Below are 23,929 nucleotides of genomic sequence, written 5' to 3'. Positions count from 1 at the left end.
GATGTTATGGAAAATGTCACCATATTTCAATATTTGAAGGACTATCATACGGAAGGAGTAGGTATATATACCACCCTCAGTCCCACAAGAGGATTTCACCGCCATGCAGTCTCATCTGTTACCCCTGAAGTGACAATCCACCTGCCTCCACTTACTTCTGAAGCTTTCACTCACAACATGGAAAATACCCAGCAGGCAATCACAGGTGGATAGTATACTTTTGTTGTTGTTTTTACATACACCTGAGTTAAGGGTGGAAGAAGGCAAATTTCAGCTCAGCAGGAACAAGACTTCCTGACAATTGGGATATTCTGAAATTGAATGGGCTTCTGGAAGAATTAATCATTGTGAGCCTTCAAACAGAACCCAAATGACATGTCGGGGATGTTACTGAGGATATTACTATTCAGCTATTGGTTAGACTAGGTGATTTTAAGATACCTTCTAGTTTTAAGATTCTGGCACCACAACACATTGCTTTTCACATTTTTCCCCCTGGTTTCCTTTAATTCTCAGCTCCAGTCCCACCTTCCTTGAGAAGCCTTTCCTATATCCCTTTAATGTTAATTCTTTTTCCTTGTGAATTTCTCCAAATTATATAAATTCCTGTATGTAACTGTTTGTATGTTTTATCCCTCATTAGAATGTCAATACAAGACTGGGACTGTCATTGTCTTTTATTTATATCTACAGTGCCTATCACAGTGGCACATAGAAGGCTCTTAATAAATGCTTGTTAACTTCCTTTATAAAAGGACTGTGTTGTCTATTTTTTAAGCCTGAATAGTAGCAACTTTGAGATGACACTCCACAATAATAACAGTATCTACTTCGTATTCCTATGGTCATCTCTAATTGCTAAGAAATTTACATAAATGGTCTCGTTTTAATCTTCGTAATCCTGTAATGTAGGTAAAGTATGATTATCTCTAATTTATTGACCAGAAAATTCCATTTCAGTGAAGAGGAGAGGAAAAGATTTGGGGAGAGAAGGGGAAATTATAGTAGCCTTTATATAGCTGAACTATTGTCAAGGGGAAGAAGAATTAATATTGCTTCTGGCCTAAACAGTTACAGTAGGTATATATTTTAGAAAGAGTGGTGTTGTAAAAATCTTTAAAGGAGAGAAAATCAAGGAAGATACAGTGATCAACAATGCCAAAGACTGCAAAGAGGTCATTTAAAATGAGTATTGAGGAGGAGTCATTGGCTTGGTAACTCTTCTGGTGCAGGAGAATGCTATGTTGAAAAAATACATGTTTTCTGCAGTTTTCTTTGTTATTTAGTTGTTTTAGGTTTATTTTACAGGATAGTTAGGAAGAAACTAACATAAACTGCAACTATAATTGATCCCCAGTGAAATTCATATTTTGGTCCAAATTTGGCAAAAAAAAAAATATTCAAGCAATGAGATGAAAGGGAAAAAAAATTCAGCATTGAAATAGATAATTAAGAGAGTTTGTTGCTTGCTTTAAAGAGACCAGTTTTAGTAAAATGATCAGGTTACATCTTAGATCTTCTGATTTTAAGACCACCGATCTTTCCACTACTCCACACAGCCTCTCATTGCACTTCTCAAATCTACTATTTGTTTTCATGGGCTTTCTCAGATACTGCTCATTGCAATTATGAATCATTTAGTATTTTCAGATCTCATAGGCTCACCAACCACTGAACCTACAGCATTGAAGTGGCATCTACAACTTCTCAGTATCTCTGTTGGGCTTTACTACTAAAACTAAGCTAAACTAAGCTTAATCTGCTTAGATAATGACATACTTCTTTATAGGGACAATTAGTTCTAGGTGGTTCCTTGGATGTAAGAGAAGCAGTTGATGTGACAGAGATGAAGCCATGGGATTTAAGTATAGAATAAGGAGAGATCTCGTGACCCAGTCTTATTAGATAATACAATCTGAGATCCAGAAAACATCTAGTTGTCCCATTTTTTTCCAATCACCAATTTTTGTCTCTAATTGAATCAACACCTGATAGAATGGTGGAATTGTGGGAGACTTTAGAATATATAGCTAGATTTAAAGGGACAGCTGGAACAGAGCAGGTAAGAACCTAGAACCTAGAATATTAGAGTTTGAAAGGACCTGAGAATATTAATATAAAACAGAAAGTGAGATGGGAACAAAACATTTTGTAACTGTAAGAACATAGAATTTAGAATTTCAGACATTGAAAGGATTTTCAAAGATAGAATGCTCGCACTCAAAAAACTTAGAACAGATAATAGAGTGCAGAAACAAAGGGGGGGACAGGGAAACCTTGCCATGAAGGCAGGGATAGCCAAAGAAACTCTCAATTTACTCCCTGTTTCTAATTGTTAATGGAAGGCTTAACAGAACTACAGGGTTATTCAAAAGATCAAACTAGAGACTAGGGAAATTATCAAAGTTGAAAGGGCATTTTGAAATGCGTACAAATGTTTATTTCCAACTTCAGAAAGAATCAGAAGGAGGTCTTGACCAGGATGGGAATAGAGGGGAAACATTCTGTTATGACCCCCAAGATGGAAAAAAGGTGAATAAGTTAGGGATCCCTAACTTTCCTAAGAGTGAAAGACATAGGACCTTCTGATAAAAGAGTCCAGTAATCAAAATCTGAGATTGCCTGAAGAGCCAATTTTGTACACCAGCTAGATAGAGACTGTGGAAATATTTATGGACAGAGGTGAAGATGTGTTGATTAGCCCAAGGCACCTGGCTGAGGTGGATTTACTTTAGAATTAAGAATACTTGCCAAAGGCTGCAGCAGAAGAAGGAAGGAGGAGCAGGACAGATCCTTAATGGATGGCAGGTAAGAAGTCTGAAAACAGCCAAAGGGAAGGATGGAGAGTACCAGCAGAAACATAATTTTAGTATATGGCACCTATGGCAAAGGATAGAACAATAGAGCTGCAAGCTTTTGCCCTTATTTTATTCTGTCTTCTCAGATAGAAATAAGTATACATTGGAGCTGAGAGATTGTGGAAGCCCTGGATCATTCCAAAAGAATTGAAACTTAGCCACATAGACTTAGACAGCAAGAAGTATATCAGTCTCAAAATAAGACATGTGTGTAAGAGATATGAAAGAAACTTGGTTTTCAAGTTTATAGCACATTCTTCCAAAGCAGTGTGCAAGTCTGTGGGCAATTATACCATGAAATTAGGGCAGTAGAATGATTTTGTTGCTTCACTTCCGCAGTCTTTCATTTTGATATTCTGTCCCAAATAATTATTTTGCTATTTGAATTACAGTTCCTGCATGTTCTCTTAGCAGAGAATGCTTTTGAAGCAGCTGGGTGATGCAGTGGATAGAGTACCAACCCTGAAATCAGGAGGCCCAGAGGTAAAATCCAGCCTCAGACACTTAATAATTACCTAGCTGTGTGATCCTGGGCAAATCACTTAACCCCATTGCCTTGCAAAAAGAGAGAGAAAGAAAGAGAGAGAGAAAGAGAGAATGCACTAGATGGGGGGGGTATGAGTCAAATATATCTCCATGTTGAGCACATATACAGAAGTAATTGCAGAGATGAGTGGTAGACCTTTCTGCTACACCTTAGAATGAGCAATATTATAAGATAGAAAATTCAGACTCTCATCTCCTCTCTAACTCCAGATGAAAGTTGTCCCTGGAATCTCCCAGGTCAATTTTGATAGGTCAACATTGATTTTGTCTTGCTCTGTCCCTGACTTCCATAGCACTCTTCTCCAGTCATACCACCACTTTTGCTACCCTTTGCTAGCTCCATGGTCAGAGACAGACTAGCATACTCTTATTTGAATTTTCAGCTCTTAGACTAGTGTCTGACTCATAAGTTAACTGATGCTCTAATTAGCTAACTAGCTAGTTAATCTCAAAACAGAGGTTGGTAGCTCTGGAAGAAACCTAGAATGTTATTTAGTTTTAGAAAACAGAACATCATAAGAACTAGAATCTAGAAATTTCAAAAATGAAGAGAGACCTCCTAAGTTTTATAAATGAAGTAACTGAAGTGATGAAGGCCTAGACTCATTTCTAGGCTGTGTGGTCTCTAGATAGAAGAGAGACTGACCTTAGTTTTGTTTAAGTATAAATGCAGACCATCTCTCCTCTGTTCTACTGAAATAGCTAAACAGTAATTTTCCCAACCCCTCAAAACCTGTCCCCTGGAAATATCCACCTGGGATACTGCCCCAAGCAAGAGCTTATTCATCCATCCTAGCTTTTTATAAATTCCAAAACTGAGCTTAAAAAGGTGTGAGTAAGAAAAAATAACTGTCAAAAAATAGAAGCAAGGGATGGCTTTTTATGTGATTAATACAGGGACTGGTGCAAAAAAGCCAGCAAGGAGAGCTTGCAAGCACCCTACCTGCTTAACAAGGAGCCACAGGCCAGCTTTCAGTATAAATCCCCTAATCCTATTGATCCTGGTCTGAGAAGCAGTGGAGCCATTCCACCACGCAGAAGGGTGGCAATACACAGTAAGAGTACATGGTGGGCACTATATGCTTCAGGAAACTTAATCATATAACCTCCTTCATTACTCACAAAATCACTGCTGTCAATAGGACCTCCAGTGCCTCCCTGACTGCCACTGTTTAAGATGCTGTCAATCTTCTCATAGATTTTGTGAACCAAATAAATTCCAAGCCTTTTAAAGGTGTTATCATCTCAGCTGATAACATTATCCCATTCATGAGTCACAGAAATAGGAAAATAAAACTCATTTCAGCCCTTTCGTTCTGCATTTTCTTTTATTTCTTGAACATAAGAAACAATGAGGGATTAGTCTCGTTCTACTACGGTCCCAGAGGACAAGAACTGGGAGAATGATTTAAAGTTGATGTAAGAAAAACATTTCTTAACAATTAGAGCTTTCCAAAAAAGAAAGCCTTGCTCAGGAGACAGATAATTGCCCATTTCTAGAGATTTTGAACAAAGACTGGGTGTCCCTTCTCAGAAATGTTGGAGGAAGAGGATAATCACACATCTGGATTTGGTTTGCAGATCTATATGACTTACAAATTCACTTTGAACTCTGAGATTCTATATTAATAATACCAACTCAATTTCTATCACGAGCTAAGATCTACACAGTTCTTTCCTCACAGAAGATTGTGAGTCAAGGAAAACAATTTCATAGATGAAAAATGTGATAGAGTGATAAAATTACTTGCCTAGGGTCACACAGTTTATATTTGAATGAATGTCCTTTGAATCCAATATCAGTACTCTTTCTATTATGCCATTCAATTTTCTTAACTTGGAATATGTGATCTTTAAAATATATCTTTTTTGGATAATTGAATTTCTATTTCACATTTTCTTCATAATTCTTTGAATTTTTATTCATTTAGAAATATTATTCTGAGAAGAGATACATAGGTTTTACCAGATTGCCAAGGAAATCTATGAAACATTATAATAATAATAATAATATCAATAATATGGCATTCCCACAGTAGCTAGGGTAGTTCATTAGTTAGCATACTAGACCTGAAATCAGGAACACCTAAATTCAAATCTGATCTCAAAAAATTACTAGTTGTATAGCTCTGGACAAATCGTTTTACCTCTTTCGGCCTCAGTTTCCTCATCTACAAAACTAATAATTATATCCAACTCCCTAAATTATTGTGAGAATTAAGTGCAATAATATTTGTAAAGTTGCAAAACTGTAATTATTTAGAAATACTTTAAGTCTTGCAAAGCATTCTGCAAATATTATCTCATTTGATTCTCATAACAACACAGGGATGTAGAGATTCATATTTATCCCCATTTTCAATATCATGAAACTGAGACAGGCAAAGGCTAAATTAAACAGTAAGTTAAGAACTCTTGAATTTTGACAAACAACTTCTTTTAACCTGGAATACTAAAGTATGAAATGCTTCTCATAGTGTCTTGTGAGTGGTCTCCCTGCCTCATCTCTCTTCTATTCCAATCTATCTCAACTAGGTAAAAAACTCAATGGATGCCAAAGTGATTTTTTTTTTCATCCAGACATGATTATATTATTTCTTTAATCAATAAATTCCACTGACTCCCTATGTCTTCAGTATCAAATATAAGCATTTCTGTTTGGCTTTTAAAGTTTTTCAGAATAGAGAACTGATCATTTTTTTCTCCCAAGTGCCTAAAATGGTACCTTCAAATATAGTTAATGCTAAATAAGTGGCTGTTGGTTTACTAATTGATACATGAAATCTATCTTCATGTATTTCCAGGACTGTCATATAGAAGGATTAGACCTGATTTGTTTGACTCCAAAGGACTAAATCTAGAGATGGGTGGAATTTGCAAAAATGAAAATTTAGGCTTGATGTAAGAAATAAATTTCCTAACAATCCCAGAGTAAAGTCTTCAGTTAGAGAGTATCTTTCGCCTCTTTTTGAATCCCTAGCATTTCACACAGTATACAATAGGTATTCAATAAATGTTTATTAATTGCTTAATTGAATGAACTGTCTCTGAAGTTAATGGGCTTCTCTCCATGGAAGTTTTCAATCAGATATGGGATGACAACTTTTCAGAAATATCACACTGGGGGGTTATTTTCAGAGTGGTTTAAACTAAATGGCCATTGTGTTCTCTTCTGATTCTAATAGTCAGTGATTGTGTTATTTCAAGGGAAAAGTTGATTCCTGATGGATACAAAGGAGTAGGGGATGTAGAAACTGCAGTGTTGTGGAAAGTGATTTAAATTATAGGGAGAAAATTGTGTTCTAGTCTCAGATCTTCCACTTTTAAGTGATGCAGATTTGAGCAATTCACTTAAACTCACTGATTCTCAGTTTTGTCATCTATAAAATCAAGATAATGATGCTTGAACCATCTATTTCACAGGGATGCTGAAAGTGTTTTGTAAACAGTCCAATGTTATAAACATATGAAGTGTCATATATTAACCTTGTGTTGTCTGAGAGCAATCTCCCTGACAAATATGGTCCAAAGCTCAAGGCTCGTTAGGTTTTTTTTTAATCTCAAAAGAACCCTTACTAAAACTTTGAGAGACACAAAGTACCATTAGCATCCTATTACAGCACAGTAAAAAATCACTGTAGCTCACCTCTACCTCACTCTCCCGCCCACCATAACCATTAATAATTTTCTGTTTATCTCACAAGTCTTGTTGATTCTATATCCTCAGTATCTTTCACATTTTTCAGAGACTCCACAGTTGATGAAAGGAAGCTGTGTCCAATTTCAAATGTTGACCTGTGTACAAGTGGTTTCAAGGATATAATTAATTCAATGAACCCATAATTTGGTTCAAAAATGAGTCAAATAGCAAAAGTAAGTTGGGGCAGCCCACCTCTTGCACCAATGAAATATTTTTAATATACATGGAAAATATTCTTGTGTGTGTGTGTATGTGAGAGAGAGAGAGGAGAGAGTGAGAGAGAGAAAGAATGTGAGAGGGAAGAGAGAGAATATTAATATAAAATAAATTGTGATTTGGTCACAATCTGCCCTGGAAATGAGAATAATCACTTTATTTAGTTATAGATCTTTTGTGATAGAAGAAAGTAGTGAAATAATATTATTAAAATAGTGGTGTGAAATTAAGAAAATATTCCCAAAAGACCTCATCATTTTATGCTATTCTTGTGAACAAAAATAGAAAGATATGTATTACATTGATATGCTGCTAAATATTTAATAATCAGCTTTGTGGAACAGGGGCTATTCCCCAAGGTACACCTTTAAGTATAATCTATATTATCAACATTTTCACCAACACTTTCTTTTATCTAGGCAATCCACAAAAACAATAAATCAAGCTGATTTGTAATATTTAGAGTTTCGGAGGTATAAATCTTCATATTGAAAATTTAACTATTAGCTCTTGAGAGCCAGTATAAACTAGCTATAACGTTCCCTTGGTTAGATGATATTATAGTTAAGTAAATTCAGACCTGATTGAATGAAATGAATGGGTAAATGCAAACTGGAGAGTCTGTTATATTGTATTCTGAGGACTTACTCTTGACCTTGTGTCATTTAAAATTTTCACCAGTGAATTGAAATAAATACATGGGACCAGACTTATCAGATTTTCTGATAATTAAAATAAAACAAATACTAGAAGATATAGTTAACACAATGAAGGATAGAATCAACTTACAAAGCTATCTCAATAGACTAGCAGGATGGGGTGAATTTAATAAACTGAAATTGAATAGATAAAAATAAAATCTAATATTTGAGAGGAAAAACTGCAAGTGTAAGATGTAAGAGGTGTGGACAAGAAATGTTCCTATGACCAAATATTAGTATTTTAAAGGAATGGAAGTTTGATGCCAAATCAACACTACAACATGGAAGCCAAAAACAAAAACAAAATGAATGCATCATTGGACTGCATTTAAGGAGAAAAGAATGTCCAGAAATGATGGAGATGATAGTTCTACTATACTCTTCCTCATCATACCACATCTGGCATATTGTATTATTTTGGGGCACTATATTTTACGAAAGACTTTGACAAGTTGTAAGCATCCAGAAGAGGGTCACTAAAGTAATGAATTTGGTATCAAAAACTCCCAAATATAAATCTGAGCATTGAAACTTAATAGCTACTTAGCTGTGAACAACACTCTTCACCACTTTGAGGTGAGAGTTCACTCTTGGTGAAATAGGAATAATCATATTGACCCTTCCTATCTCACAGGGTTGTCATAAGGAAAGTGCTTTATAAATCATGAAGAGCTCTAAAACCATGAGCTTTTTGTAACTATAAACTTGGGAGAATGGTTCTTTTGCAGCTTCCTTTGAAGCACTGCTTCTCAGCAGGTGACTAAGTTGTTCTGTGGGGAAAGGCTTGCCATAAATCCCAGGTGCTGGTTGTTCTAGTTAAAGCAATGTTAAAGTTATTATTAATGCTGTTTCACAATATATAGGTTCTGAAGCTATTACCCAACACTTGCACAAAGCTAAATTGCTTCCCAGAGTTTGGCCATCTACTTGATACCCTCCATGTAAAAGGGTTAACCCCGAATGGATGGGGAATTATTTTAATTCACTTCCTATCACTGGTTTACTTTTTCCCATGATTATCACTTGAAATCAACTAACTAGGTAGACAATCAACTTTTAGAAACTAAATGAGCATAGTAGAAGTTTGAAATGAAATATTTCTCCCCCTCAAAAAAAAACCCTCCAAGTCTGGTACACCCTTTCCCTTAAGTACATATAGAAAATCCAGGGGGGTGGGAATAGGCACAAATATAAAGGACATGTGTCAAAGGGAGCAACTCAGCTCCTGGAAGTACTTTGGCTGGATTTCTAAAAATCTTTCCCTAAGGAATATTGCAGTTTTCTGCTGCTCTCCTTGTGGAGTCCTGAAGTTGCTTTCTTCAAAGCATCTAATCTATCTGTAGCTCCTGAAGCAGAAATCCCAGTGCCCATCCTGAGGAGAAGGTCAAATGCCTCGACCTTCCTAAGTCTACAAGATCATGTTCTGGTCAGGATATGCAGGAGACAAAAATTCTTTTCTCTCCCAAATTTCCTTTGAGGAACTTGGTTGGAACTGTGCCCTCCTCTAAGTTGTCTGGGATCAGAATTGGATTGTTATTTTATAGAGAAAGCTGAGGGAATAATCAAATTTGTCCAGCTAATCCCAAAGTACTTTTTGTCACACCTATTTAAAATGTATAGGATTGCTTAATTCATTTAATGAAAACATCTAAGCACTGGTCATACTTAATTCATGAATATGATTCATTTGATAAATCTATATGAACTCCCATCTTTGGGAAAGAATTGGCCTAGAAGTTGAGTCTTAGATTTTCTCCCAAAGTGTAGAACCATGAATAATCAATCCACTTTCCATCTCTAGGTTTCATGGTCCATGCTCTACACATTGTCTATCTGCTGTGATATGAAATAACAGAATGAATACTTTCCTGGTAGGGAGGGGACCTGGATGTAATCTGAAACTCACTAGCTGTATGATCTGGGACAGAGTCATTTAAGCTTTCTTCACCTTGGTTGCTTCATATATAAAATAGAGTTAATAAAACTGGCACTCTCTACTTCAGAGGGTGACTATGTGAGTCATTAATATTTCTTTTTGCTTTGTCTCTGTTTCTAAATCTTTATTATTACCCTGAGTAAATCACTTCTGTTCTCTTAGCCTCAGTTTTCTTATCTGTAGAAGGAAGAGAATAATTTAAACATCCTGAGATGTCCTTCTAGCTTTAATGATCTTAAATAATGTATATTGTATTAATAGCATTTAATATATTAAGTATATGTATATATAATATTTTTTAAAGTTTAATATATTGAGTGTGGCAATGTATGGAAACTGGCATAAACAATAATATAGAGTATCCCTCATAATATAGAAGACTACAGTTTTAGTTTACATTCATTACTTCATGTACTCATTTATTCATTCATAAAATCATAAAATCTTACAGTTGATAGGAAGCCCATAAGTTATCTAGTTCTACCACCTCTTATATTAGCAAGATTTTGTACGTGATAAGGCCTAGAGGATAAGTGAAAGATAACAGTAAAAAAGGCCTCCAATGTTGCAAATCCAGGAGAGATGGAATTTAGGTGCCCTCAGGAGAAGCGAAGACATTTAGAAAGTAAGATAATGAATTTAGCCCTGGACAAGGTTAATTGGTAATGTTTATAGGAGATCCAGGTAGAAGTGTCCAGCAAAAAGAGGAATGTATGTGACTAGAGTCCAGGAGGCAAAATTATAGGTATATATCAATCAGTATAGAGTTAGGGACATCAATGTGGAGGTCACTATTTGGGGAATAGATGGTTATGCAGGAAAAGAATAGAAGAGAGGAGAAGGAGGGGAGGGGAGGGAAAATAAGAGAGGGGAGTGGAAAAGGATAAAACTTTAATTATCATCTACACTTAAGAAGCTAAAGAGAGATGATGAACCAAAGAGTAAGCAGAAAAATATAGTGGCCAGACAGATTGGGGTAGAAAAGAGTAGAGAAGCCAAGAACATCAGGTGGATGACAATGTCCAATCCTGGAGACAAGTCAAAAAAAAAAAAGGAGAATGAGATTAGACCACTAGATCTATCAAGTAAAGCATAATCTTTCAGAAATTACAACCTATAACCTGATCAACACATGTACTTTAAAAAGAGCAGATGTTGCTGATTTTGCCATACAGATTCATTCCTGCTTAAATATTCCTATCTTGGGGCAGCTAGTTGGTACAATGGATAAAGCAATGACCCTAGAGTCAGATGACCTGAGTTCAAATCTAACCTCAAACACTTAACAATTACCAAGCTGTATGACTTTGGGCAAGTCACTTAACCCCATTGCCTTAAATAAATAAAATAAAAAAAAAATAAAGCTAATAAATATTCCTATCTTTACTGTCCTGAAGATCTTGGGACCATTAAAGAATTGTATGATGGGGCAAACAGATGAACCTCTTTCCCCTCCCTGCTTGTTCCAATTGCCCTAGCTTCCCCTGGGGATACAAAACATAAGGAAACAAAACTCTCAACACATGGGAAAAACAGCTTACTCCTTAAGTTAGCATTGTTCCACCAAGAAAGAAGTCCCTGGGTCTCTTTTATTCCATCACTTCTTCCAGATAGATTCCTGCCACCACATCTTATGGTCCTCCACGAGCTAGTGCCCCTATAAGGTGCACTGCCCATCATTGTGATGTCCCTTTCCTATTCTCCACCTACTCCTTCCTCAACCCTTCTAGCAGAGAGAATAATGTTGTCTGAGGCTAAGCTGTCCCCTCTCCCAAAATCAAATTTGTTTCTACACTATCATGGGATTCCTTGTTTTGACACTTTGTTCTGTGAACTACCATACACCACTTCTGTAATCTCATCCCTACAAATGAGATTTTTTTTAAAACAAGAGGTAGAAGAATTCTTTATCATTTGTTCAAGACTACTAACTTCAAAAACTGTTTAATGGACTAACGTTAAATATCAGCAAAAAAAAGAGCCTTTTGCTTTTATGAACTGATTGTAAGAAGCCCTGATGTGTAAGAGAGACTTCTATATACCCTCAGCAAGGCTATTGGCAGTAGCTGCTGCCTTTCTATCCCTAGACCTCCTTGCCTTCCCAATTGAAGTACCAGAGTGGATAGGGGAAGAAGTACAGGAGTCCATAATAATTCCCCTCTAGGTTGGGACCTTGGATGTTGCTCCCTATACACTCTGTTCAACTCTTTTATTTTATTTTTTTCTTTTTAAATTGCTTTCTAAGTGTAGACCTTGTAAACCAAGTTTTTGCCCTAAGTGAATCTCTCCTGCAGAGTTATAAACCCCTGAAAAATGGCATCTCTAATAGAAGTCCTGACAGCTGGCTCCTTGCTGTAGCCATGTTCTCAGCCACTGCTAAAATATAGTAGTCTCTAACTACTCTAATTCTGATGAAAAGTTACTGTAATACAGGTACCTATCCATACGCAGTCACATCATTTTTCTTATTTATGGGCTTCATTATGGCAAGGAAAATGCACAGCTCCCCTAAGGAAGCTGATGTAGGGGACAAAGTACAAGCATGCATTCTCAGAGCCTGCACTTCAGCTATATTCTGGCCATCAGCTTGAACAGCCTAATATGCAAACCCTCCTGAATCATGAGATATGCAGGGGCAGCATTGAGATAGTTCAACAAAGTATATTTTCAGATTGTTTTTAATGTGAATGACCTACAAACACTTGATGAACATTTTATAATGAAACTATTAGTTACTCCTAAATTGCAGTTGGAGAGATGACAAAATTCCTTAGAGCAGGAATTCAGGAGACCAAGTTGTTAAATTTTCATTTTGAGCATTTACACGTTGGAAATCAGTAAAAGCTAGAAATTAGGGCTTGATTTTTGTTTTGTTGATTATCTGTTTTTAAGAAGTAAAAAAATAAAATGCTAATAATGTAGATTAAACTTAAAAGTATGTCAGTTACTAAACATTTTATATGTGCATGTGCATGTGTGTGTGTGTGGCTTTGTGTTATGAGGATTACATTCAGGGTTACTTTAAAGTTACCTTAACAGGTTAACTATGGGTAAATATCAAAATGATCAAGTTTAATTTAGCAATTTTTATAAATTACATATTACATAAAGAATGCTAGTCTCTATGCTGAAGGAAATTAAAAGTTAATATATCAAAAGTACTAGTGACAATAATCATCACAGGGTTTATAGTGGTCACAAATATTTTGTTCACAACAGCTCTGAAAAGTTGATAGGAGATAGATATGGTCACTTGATGGACTCATGAAACTTACAGACAAGTTGTGTGATCCAACACATTCTCAAATAAATATAATATATAATCATCTATAACAAATGAATTGGAAAGATATGACAAACAATGTGAAATCTGAAATGGGAGAATAGGGAATAGGGAATCATGGTTTTAATCAATCAATAAACGGTTATTAAGAATCTACTATGTGCCAGGCAGTCTACTAAATATCGGCAATACAAGGAGAGGCAATAGACAATCCTTGCCCTCAAGGATCTTACAATCTAATGGGGGAGACAGTATTGTTCTTCAGTCATTTTCAATTATATCTGATACCTAGGGACACAATTTGGGGTTTTCTTGGCAAAGATACTGAAGGGGTCTGCCCTTTCCTTCTCCAGGTTATTTAATAAAAGAGTAAACTAAAGTAAACAGGTTAAGTGATTTGACCTGGGTCGCACAGCTAGTAAGTGCCTGTAGCCTGATACGAACTCAAGTGCTATCTAATTTGCCACCTATAAATAAAGCAAGCTAAAGACAAGATAACAATTATTTATCATATCTTATATCAAATATATTATATATAATATAGACAGGAAATAATTAACAAAGAGAAAGCAATGGAATTAAGAAAGCTTGGGGAAGACTTCTTGTGGAATGTGGGACTTTAATTGTTACTTGAAGGTAATCAGGGTAGTTAAGAGACAGAGGTGAGGAAGAACATTCCAGGCATAGGAGACAGCCAATGAAAATGCCTGGAGCTGGGAATGGAACTGGGAAAGGAGCAGAGGTCAATGCCACCAGATCCAAGAGTGGGGGGGTGGGATATTGGAGGGGGAATGTGGTGAGGAAGGTTTTTCTAAGATTAGTTAGGAAAGCAAGAGAAGTTGAGGATATTCCGGTTATAGTGAAAAGAGTAAGAAGAATTCTGGATATTTGTTCAGTTCAATTCAATCCTTTATTAAGTATCACACTATACATGAAACTATTGCTAGTTGTTGGAGTGCAAAAAAATCAAAATTGAAACATAGCTTATATTTTATGTGAGAGGATTTCTACACAGATAAGTAAATATGAAACAGAAATAGAATAAACGTAATAACAAAATTGGGGGTTAAGCAATAACCTTTGGTCATTTGGGAAAAACCTTTTGTAGCAACTGCAGTTAAGAGGAGTCATGAAAGAAGATGAAGATTCCAAAAGAAACAGGAGAGGATCCAATGGAGGATCTCCTGAAGGCATGGAGGTGAGAGATGAAATTCATTGGGAGCAAGTAGGCCAACTGGCTGGAATGTAGATTCCATGAGGAGAATTTAGAAAGATGGGTTGAAGTCAGGTTATGAAGGTCTTTAAATGATGAACAGGTATTTATATTTTCTCTAAGAAAAAATAGGGACTCACTGAACCTTCCTGAGCATCAGAGACGTAATTAGACCTGATATGAAAACCCAGAAGAAAACAGTACAGGAAGGTGGTGATGAGCCTTCAAACTAGAAAGGTGGCCACTTGTGTAGAAGGAGGGGATATGTGAGATATGTTGTGGCTCTAAAAGCTTTAAGATTTGGCAAATAATTAATTGCATGTGTGAGCAAGAGAATGAAGAGTTGAAGATGTCGAAGATCTAATGTGACTTACAAGATGGGATCAGGAAGAAAAAGGAAAGAGAGAAAGAGACAGACAGAGAGCAGAGAGACAGACAGAGAAAGAGAGACAGAGACAGAGACAGAGACAGACACAGACAGACACAGACAGAGACAGATGGGGGAAAAGAAAAGTTAGGGGGGAGGAGAAGTGGAAAATAGGGAAGAAGAGGGTGAAATAGAGGAAAAAGGCTTGGGGGAGAGGAAGAACAGAGAAGAGATAGAGAGAAAGAAGGAAGAGATTGAGAGCAGACAAGAGGAAAGAAGGAAAGGAGGTTAGGGAGGAAGAGACTGAGAGAGGAAAGAGGCATTTTTCTTATATATTTTCTATTCCTTAGCTCAACTAGTATATTACAGTTGCTGAAGCTAAGTCATACATGGGCACAAGTAATCTCAAGTTATTGATAGCTGAAGGGATAATAGTGTATTAAGAAGCTCAACATTTATGGTTGGGAGGTAAGTGAAAAGAATCTTTCAGATCCTCTTGGTACTAGAAACAATGTCAGGATATATAGCAATGGGTCAGAAATCTATTGTGGATATCTGTCTTTACATGTGTGTGGCTTTCAATTCAGAGAGGTTAATAGATAAGGCTATGGAGGATAAGGAGATCTTTCTATCTCACTCTGCAACTCAGTAGATTTGAAACTCTATGAGGATAGGAACTGCTTTTTGCTTGCATTTGATTTTTGCTTGTTTAATTTATTTTGTTGTTATATTTGCTTTGTTTTTGCTTCATCTAGTAGTACCTCATTTGGTACCTACTTGCACAAAAATTCATAATAAATCATTGTATGATTGTATGTTTCAGAATAATATAGACCCAACCAACAGGAATATGTTACTGGGGCGGGGGGGGGGGGATAAACTGTTATCATGTGGACAACATTCATTTCTGAAGTTTTGAATGGCAGAGAACTTTCAGGAGCAAGAGTTACATTAACCTCAGCTGTAAAAGAAGAAATAATGGATTCTTGCTTTAATTGGTATCTTATTGATTCTTTTTAAAAAAAAAAAAGTTAGAGAGGCAAGTTAGTGGTGCAGTAGATAGAGCTTTGGTCCTGGAGTCAGGAGGATATAAATTCAAATCTGACTTCAGACACTTAATAATTACCTAATTTTGTGACCTTGGGCAAGTCACTTAATCCCATTGCCTTAAAGAAAAATAAAAAAAAAACACTTAAACACCTAAAATAGTCCTTTATATTCTTATTTTTCTTAAAGGATCTATAATTATCAGTGTAAGCATTTCCTTCCTTGATAAAGTTCACAAGTCTTAATTTAGAAGAAGGACCTTGAGAGTTGTTGTGAATGGCACCCTGGTCAGACTCAAGGAGGTCCGTCCTCAGACAATAGATGCCTGGTACACTACCTCTCTTCCTGTATACTCACCTTTCTATGGGTTTTTCATTATACTTTTCTCTTGACCTTCTTTTACCTATGTTACCTCTCTTTTATCTCTTTTGCTGACTTATCATGTGCTTAAATGTGGGGTATTCCCAAAGTCTCTATCCTGAGCCCTCTTTTCCCAATAGTCTTTCATTTGATGTCTTCATCAGAGCTCATGAATTTATCATCTCAATACTAAGCACTCACAGATCCATATATCCACCCCAGTTACTCTATAATGCTCCATTTCTCACACCACATATTCTCCAGTGGTTATTTTGAATTGTATGCCTTAGATATATCATATTCAACATGTCCAAAATAGAAATCAATATTTATTTTTCCTCTAATTTACTCCTCTCCTGAATTCTAAACCTACTTCTATCAATAACACCACCAGCCTTTCAGTCTCCACTGGCTCACAACCTTGTCATTATGCCCCATTCCTCACTCTCCCTTACCCTATAGCCTAATGTTTCTAGTGCCACAAAATCCCTCATATTTATCCTTTTTCTCACCTTAGTACAGGCTTTCATTGAGTTTATATTATTGCAAGAATAGTTAAATTGGTTTCCTTGCCTCAAATCTCACTCCTTTTTAATTCATCATTTACAAAGCTGCCTAATTTTTTTTCTTTAAGCATAAGTCTGACCATCACACTCCTTTATTCAATAAGCTACTGTGGCTCCTTATAACCTCTAGGATCATGAATAAACACTTCTATTTAATTGTAAAGCCCTTCATCTACCCAGTCCCAACCAACTTTTCAACATCATCGCACATGGCTTAAATACTTTGTGTCAGAAACTAGATTAAGCATTTTTTTACAAATACTATCTCCCTTATCTCCATAACAATCTGATGATACAGATGCTATTATAATCCTCATTTTACAGTTGGGGAAACTGGGTCAGAAAGAATAAGTGACTTGCATAGGATCCCAGAGTTACTAAGTGTCTGAGATTTGAATTTATCTTCCTGATGAGTAACCAGCTACCTCTCTAATCCCAATTGGTCTTCTTGCAGTTTACCACACACAACTCTATCTTCTTCCTCCAGTGATCATCCCACATCCCTAGAATTCATTCTTGCAAAAACCTTTGCCTTTTAGGATCTCCTTCAAGATTCAGCTCATGTTCTTCACTTCAACTAAAAGTCCTTCAAATGTCAGCTCAAGACTCACTTCTGGGTCTTCTAATCCCTTCAAAGATTAATGCTCTTCCCTCCTAAACTACTTTGTATTTCTCCTGTATATATGTGTATGCATATATACATATTTATTTATGTACACACATATACCCATATAAATACATGCATGTATATACATATATAAATATAATATGCACATAGTTTCCCCCTTAATAAAATAAGGAAGAGAATGTTCTCCTTTCTAAACTATGTTGCATTTATTCTATCTACATTTGTGAATGTATATATATATATATATACATATAAATATATATATATACAAACACATACTATATACATTTGCATATATAGATAGGCAAACATACATATAAATTGTCTCCCCTCAGTAAAATTAGGACAGGGAATGTTCAAACTTTGTTGCTGAGTTAACAAAGTGACCTAGTGTGTAGAAACTCAGATTAAAAGTAATTAAAATGTGTTTAAATTCTGACTTAAATACTCAGTGTGGGACCCTGAGCAAGTAACTTAACTTCTCTCAGTTTCAGTTTCCTCAGCTCTAAAATGGGAATAATAATTACAGCTACCTCACAGGGTTATTGTAAAAATTAAATAAGAATTTTCTTTGCAAATTATAATTGATAACTATTATAAAATGATTAATATAAAGGATAACATTATAATTGTTGTCCTTAATTGTAATAATAGCAACAGCAGTGCTATTCTTAGATTCCCCAGTGCCTAACATAATACCAATTTATTTGCCTATTAAGTGCTTTTTGATTGATTGAATGATTGAGATAACATGCTTTCCCAAATACCATAATTAGAAAATAGTAACCACAAGCAGGGACAATTTGGGGCTATCTGCAATAGAGAATACTATCTGTATCCAGAAATAGAATTATGAACTTTGAACAAAGACCAAAGACTATTACCATCAAATTAGAAAAAATAGTTATCTTATTATGTAATTTTACTATCTCATGCTTTATTTTTCTTCCTTAAGAATATGATTTCTCTCATTACATTTAACTGAGATCAGTATATAACATGGAACCAATGTAAAGACTAACAGAATGCCTTCTGTGGGGGTGGGGGGAAGGGAAGCAAGAATGGGGGAAAAGTGTAAAATTCAAAATAAATAAAATCTTTCTTAAAAAAAAGAAAATAGTAATCAAAGATATATTTATAGAAGAAAGAGAGGACTGGGTTAGGCGCTTCAGAGGAAGTGCAAATGTAAAACAAGATGCTGAAATAAATTCATAATACCTAGCATTTATTATTTACAAATATTTTCTCATTTGGTCCTCATAATACTTTCAAAAGTAGGTGCTATTATTAGTCCCACTTTACAGACAAAGAAATTGAGGCATACAAGGGTTAAAAGATTTGTACAAGCTGATATAAAGTGAGATTTTCTGAAGCAGGATTTCAGCTCAGGTCTTCTTTGATACATTCTATCCAATGAACCACCTAATTCTAATAATCCCATTGAGCTGAATTTTGTTTGTGGCAGCTAATTTTTTTAAGGATAAATAGTTGTTAGCATAATGCTCATTAATGAAGGAAGTATCCTAAAATAGGATACTGGAATTGGAATCACAGAAGTGGTTGGGTTCTGATGGTAGCTTTATCAGTGTGACACTGGGCAAGTCATTTAGTCTCTCAGCCTAAATGTTCCCATTCATGAAATTGGGCTAATAACTCTTGTTCTATTTTGGAGAATGTCTCTGAGGAAAGCAATTTGAACACCTCAAAGCACTAGAGAAATTTATGTCATCATTTCTTCTTATCTGAGGGTTACAGAAACCCAGACTATCTGAGCTGTAAGGGTCCTAAGAGGTCATTTAGTTCAACCAGTACCTGAACAGTATTTCTTCTGCAGTTTCTGACAAAAAGACCTCCAGCCTGTGCTTAAAGGTCTCCAAGGGATGAAGAAGTCACTTCAGCTTAATGCAACCCATGCTCCTTCTGAACTTCTTTAGTTCACAGACTGTCACAAAACAAGATGTCTTTCCATCTTTGCTCCTATCTTTTACAAATAGGAAAAATAATATATATGTTAGCAAACATTCATGTATTTTTATATTTGTATGGCTTCCCTATGACTTGGAAATTGCATGAAACAAGCTAGATTTGGAGTCAAATGTCCTGATTATAATAACAAACACACACATATTTCTAAAGTTTATAATATTTACAAATATTACTAATTTTATTCTTGTAACAACTCTGTGATTATCATCCCCATTTTCAGATGAAAAAACTGAGGTAGAAAGAGATTGAAAGATGTACCCAGGATCATAAAACTAATATCTTATTCAGCATTTTTAACTGAGGTTTTCCTGGATCCAATATGGTACTCTACCCTCTAAACCGCCTACATTCCTGTATTGTATTCCTGTATTCCTCTTGGATGTATTATCCATGTGATCTTGCTTAGGTCTTGCTTATGTTCCTTGGGTCTTGTTATTATCATTTCCCAAATGAAGAGCTTAGATTATGAGGTTACTGACATCTTTTTCATCTCTGAATCTATAAAGTTCCAGAAATGAATCTGAATTCTCAAAGGCTATACCATCAGAATAAGTACTATTGAATCCTATTAAACTGGAGAAACTTTAAAGAGAGTGACTTAAGACAGAAAATACCATCCACATTCAGAGAAAGAACTATGAAATCTTAATGCAGACCAAAGACTGCTATTTCCATTTTTTAAAAATTTGTTTTATCCCTTATGATATTTTTTGCTCTCGTGTTTGCCCCTTTTTTCTGATTCTTCTTTCAAAACATGACTAATGTAGAAATACATTTAATAAGATTATACATATATAACCTATATCAGATACTTACTGTCAAGGGGAGAAAGGAAGAAGAGGAGGGAAGCAGGTAGAAAAATGTGGAATGCAGGAGCGACTAGGTGGTGCAGTGAATAGAGCACTAGCCTTGGAGTCAGGAGTACCTGAGTTCAAATCCTACCTCAGACAATATTTACCTAGCTGTGTGGCCTTGGGCAAGCCACTTAACCCCATTGCCTTGCAAAAACTAAATAAAAAAAAATGTTGAAAACTATCTTTGCATGTAGTTGGAAAAATAAATAAATTTTTATTTTCTAAAAAAAAAGAGATAAAGGCAGACCAAAGTAAACAACAATAAAAACAAAAGAGAGATGAGTGGTACCTTTGTGAATGAGCACTGAGGGGCAATCTAGCTAAGAGAAAAATGATTTATCACCAAAGGTTGCCCAATGGGTAATAACTATTTCTGATCATAGGAATTCAAAAAAAATTACCTTAAAAACCTGAAGCTTAGAAAAGCTATGATATACCTTAATGGAGGAACCTTCCAAACCAATGACATCACAAATGCTGAAATTTCTAATTTATAAAATATGTAATTCACTTTGCTCACAGTGATTTAGAGGAAAGCACCATAAATATTGTTGTAATGATTTTACAAAATGAGGAACAGAGAGGTTTAATGATTTACCCATAGTCACACAGATAACTGAACATCAGAGTCAGAATTCAAAGTCAGAGGTTTTGATTATAACACAGATCTCAAAGTGCCATCATTAGGATGTAAAATGCTTCTGCAAAGAGCTAATAAATATCACCTATGTTGGTAGTGATGACGATGGTGATGAAGACAAAAATGAGATTACCAGGTCTGGTCCTCTTTTTGCCTTATTACTATGCTTTTCCAGATTTATAGAATTAGGGAAATGCATCCTTTATTCCAAACAAAGAATCACAAAGAACAGTGCTTACTCTCATATATGAAAATGAATTGTTGTTTGTTTTCTAAGAAGGCATCATGGGTTAATATATTGACTTGCACATGAGATGAATTTAAGTGAGGCAGACATTCACAGAGCCATCAGTCTTATTCTTTCTTTCAAAGTCATCGAAGTCCAGTGACAGGGGAAAAAAACCTGGATGTCTTGCAATAACCCAGGTTGTAGTTGATGATCTTGGTATCTTTAATGTCTTGCCAAGCCCTAAGCATTTCATGGTACCTACTTCAATTGTCTTCATGGTCATTGGAACAAGTTTTTATCATCTCCCCATTCCAAAAAAAGAAATCTTCACCTGCTCACTTCTGTGTTATTATAATCAAAACCCCCTGATTTACAAATGGATTTGAAGCCCATCAACTCCCCTCAACTTGGTTTTCCTCATCTTTCTAGAGTATCTTCAGGGTTGTGGCCATTGAGCATGCAACAGCTTCTTGCAGTCATGGGTAAGAGTGTAAATGAATAGAAATAGCTATAAATTATTCCCTTAACAGTAAAATACAATGTACTGAAACCAAAACACATTTTTCCCATTTTCTCAACCAATATTGGAAAAATATATGTGAAGACAACTGATGTTACAACATCTGTAACATGTTGTCTCCTCCATTTAAAGGTGAGTTCCTTGAAGGTCAAGATGTGTTTTTGCCTTATCTGTCAATTATTTAATTACCAAACACCACTGCCTTGTCCAAAGAAGTTTAAGCTTACAGTGATTTGTAGCAGATTAGATATGGTCTTCGGAAACTACAATTCTTTTAGTGGCCACACTGCTGGTTTACTTCTACTGTCAATAGTTCTTTTTTGCACAAAAAAATACAGATTATAGTATCTCAGAACTACAAGAGACTTCAGAAGCCATCTAGCCCAATGAAAATTTAAATGAAAAATCCTGTTTATAAGACTGGTTGGACACGTTTGAAGACATCTATTGATAGGGAACTCACAACTTCCTTAAATGATCTATTTCATCCTGGGACAGCTTTAGGACATTCTCCTTTCCATTCATTTCAATTTAATTCACTTTTTAAGTGCCTACTAAGTATAAGGAACTATTCAAACCATACAGTCAGTCTTGTGCAATGTCTTTTCATTTCTGCTTTGATCACATCTCTAATATACATCTGCTCCTATTCAGTCACACTGCCCCAGCCTCACACAACCTTTCATCATCATGCCCCCATTATTCCAATAGTCTTCTTATTATGTCCCTGCCCCAAATCTTTCCCCATTATAATCCATCTTCCACTTAGCTACCAAATGATTTTCCTAAATTGCAAGTTTGATCACGTTATGGATCTATACCATAAATTCCAATGTCTTCCTATTCCTTCTAGGATAAAATTTATAATCTCCTCTTTGACTTCACAATAAAGCCCTTCACAACCTGCCTCTTCTATTTCTAGGCTTTCTTACACATTCTTCCCTTTTCTTCCATATATACCTTATAGTCTTGCAGTAGTGGCTTTCTCACTATTACTCCAATAAGAGATTCTTCCCAACTCTAGTTTTTCTCTGATAATTCCCTATGGAAGGTTCTCTTTCTTATCTCTGACTTTTCAGTAAAGGGCCTGACCTGGAATCAGGAAGACTCCTCTTCCTGAGTTGAAATTCAATTTCAGATTCCTACTAACTATATGACCCTGGACAAGTCATTTAACCCAGTTTTCCTCAGTTTCCCCATCAGCAAAATGAGCTGGAGAAGGAAATGGCAAACTACTCCAGTATCATGACCAAGAAAACCTTAATTGGGTCATTAAGAATCTAATGGATTTAAAAATGACCAAAAAACAACAATAAAGGCTGTTAAATGTGCAGTTACCCTCATGTTGTCCCCTCTATTCAAAGGTGAGTTCCTTGAAGGTCAAGATGTGTTTTTGCCTTTCTTTGCAACCCCTACTATTTAGTATCATCCACTTTTTTTAGGTTTTTTCGAGACAATGGGATTAAATGGCTTGCCCAAGGCTACACAGCTAGGCAATTAATAAGTGTCTGAGGCCAGATTTGACTCAGGTACTCCTGATTCCAGGGCCAGTGCTCTATTTACTGCACCACCTAGCCACCCCAACCCTACTATTTAGGTACCAGATAGCATCTGGTAATATAATGAATGCTTAACAAATGCTTATTACCTTAATTTACTGATTCTACTGGGATTTTGGACTATAAAACCAAAAACAAAGAAGCCTATAACTATAAGGTATGTTTACTCTACTTGGAGAGGGGGAGGGGTATAGTGACTTGAAATTTTCTTTTCTTCAACTGTCCTCTTTGAACCTAGTTCAGCCCTATTCAACTACAAAGAAGAAGGTCTATGTATTTTACCCTTGGCAGATTTTCAATGTTTGAAGACAGATTTCAAATTCCTTCCCTTCTCAGTGGTATATACCTTTGATTTCTTTAACTCATATTTTCATGCTATAATATTCAGTACCTTCACACTCCTTCTCCAGACTATTCCATCTTGGTTGTATCCTTAATAAAATATGGTACTCAGACCTGACCAAGATACTCCTAGAGTTGATTGGAATCCAATAAAGAGAAAATAAATGTTCTAGATTCCAGAATGCCAACTCTTGACAATAAGTGAATAAACTCCATGACCTCCCTCAAACTAAACATTCGTGGAACCATGACCACAACCCAGGAATAGTAAACAAAGCAGACCATCAAATAACACAAGTCTAAATAAAGGAGAGTGTCAGAGCACAATAGAGAGAAGGCAGTTGTATAGGATGTATGGATTTACTAGTTATATGACCT

General features: G+C 35.7%; 1 long non-coding RNA gene across 1 annotated transcript in view; it reads right to left on the bottom strand.

Annotated features, from left to right (window-relative positions):
- Positions 1-23,666, bottom strand: part of LOC141513549 (uncharacterized) — a 53,154-nt gene extending 29,488 nt beyond the window's left edge. Inside the window, exons 1-2 of the long non-coding RNA XR_012475816.1 lie at positions 23,601-23,666; positions 7,106-7,199 (exon numbers count right to left, since the gene is read on the bottom strand). This is a non-coding gene — a long non-coding RNA (uncharacterized LOC141513549). The remainder of the gene's footprint in view (positions 1-7,105; positions 7,200-23,600) is intronic.
- Between the last annotated feature and the right edge of the window lie 263 nt (positions 23,667-23,929).

The sequence above is a fragment of the Macrotis lagotis genome, chromosome 1, assembly GCF_037893015.1.
Source record: "Macrotis lagotis isolate mMagLag1 chromosome 1, bilby.v1.9.chrom.fasta, whole genome shotgun sequence".
NCBI classification, from domain to species: Eukaryota; Metazoa; Chordata; class Mammalia; order Peramelemorphia; family Peramelidae; genus Macrotis; species Macrotis lagotis.
The sequence above is the reverse complement of the archived record's forward strand: the minus strand, read 5'-3'. Positions and strand labels throughout refer to the sequence as shown.